The 1,523-nt window shown below is 41.4% G+C and overlaps 1 non-coding gene across 1 annotated transcript; it reads right to left on the reverse strand.

Annotated features, from left to right (window-relative positions):
- Nucleotides 1-618: 618 nt before the first annotated feature.
- LOC141650361 (small nucleolar RNA R71) lies at nt 619-725 on the reverse strand. The gene has a single exon (XR_012546400.1). It is a non-coding gene; the product is annotated as a small nucleolar RNA R71 (small nucleolar RNA).
- Between the last annotated feature and the right edge of the window lie 798 nt (nt 726-1,523).

Here is a 1,523-nt window from a genome sequence, read left to right on the forward strand (position 1 = left end):
CTTTTGTTTCAGGGAACTTCAGTTCCTTGAGACAATTTTATCTTTTCTTGTTGTTTTCGTGTATGCCCAGGTCTAACAGGTTAGAGATCCTACCGATTGATCCCGAGACGAAAATTTCAAAGAGAAGTAAGTCAAGTGGAAGACTTGAGTACACTTGACTACGAGCGGTATACTTTCGCAGTAGACTCGTCCTTAGAAGAGGACACACTTATTTATGCATTTGTGACTTCTACAACACCAAAGATACCTACATTAGCAAGTCACTCCGAACCCACGATTGATTCTATTCCTAAAGGCTTCAAGCTCCCTACCGCTGATAAGGGAACTTTTGAGATCAAGCCTTATTACATAAGTTTGATAGAGAGGAATTTATTTGGAGGAAAAGCAGTAGAGGACCCCGCAAAGCATATGGAGAAATTTGTTACTTATTGTTGTTCTATTCCTTTGGCAGCTGGGGTGTCTTAAGATCAGGTCAAGCAAACTTTATTTCCTTTCTCTTTGAGAGACGATGCAGCTGAGTGGTTAAAGGACTTGGATATGGAGACCGACGCAATTACCAACTGGACTTCTCTAGCACTTGCATTCTACAAAAGGTATTTTCCACCACAGAAAACTAATGCATTGAGAAGTCAGATTACAAGTTTTAAACAGGGTCCTACTGAGGATTTTAATGAAGCTTGGATCCGTTTCAAAAGATTAGTTCGCTCCGTCCCTCACCATGGTTTTGAGATTTGGTTCCTTTGCAACCAGTTTTACAACGGGTTGTATGATGATCATAGAGCTTTACTTGATTCTGCTGCTAATGGGAGATTCCAAGATAACACTAATGACAGTAATGCTTGGAAGTTGATTGATCAGATAGCTACTCACACAGCTGAGTATGGTAACCCCAGAGGAAGTAAGAGAGGAAGTGGCTCAGATAGTGCGGTTGCGGCACAGTTTGAGACTATATTGGCTCAAATAGCTGAATTGAAGACTACTCAGTCTTTGGGTAAGCAAGAGATGGTTCATATGGTTCAACAAGAAGTGTCCTGCGAGAGATGTGGTATAGATGGCCACACTACGGCCAAGTGTATGAGTACTATTGAGCAAGTTCATGCCTTTCAGTCTTTCATGCAAGGTACTCCATATTCTAACTTCTTCACTGAAAGGAGTCCGAATGCTTATGCTCAAGCTCCTTAACAAAATCCATATATTATTCCTCCATACCGTGGTAATCAACCACAAGGAGGTTATCAAAGGCCAAATCAAGGAGGTTTTCAACAATTTCAACCTCCTCCTCAAGTTCCAAGTAATGAGGTGTCGGAGTTAAAAGCTCTATTGCAACAAACTTTGATGATGCAACAAAAGCAAATGGTGGCTCATAACAAGATGTTGGATACTCAAGTTGCTCAAATGGCCGCTCAAAATCTTTCAAAACAGTCCGACCTTCCTCCTCAAGGGAAACAAGCACATGAGCACGTTAATTCTCTTACTTTGAGGAGCGGTACTTCTTATAAGGGTCCGGACATGCCCACTAATGA

Source organism: Silene latifolia, chromosome 3 (assembly GCF_048544455.1).
Source record: "Silene latifolia isolate original U9 population chromosome 3, ASM4854445v1, whole genome shotgun sequence".
Lineage (NCBI taxonomy): Eukaryota > Viridiplantae > Streptophyta > Magnoliopsida > Caryophyllales > Caryophyllaceae > Silene > Silene latifolia.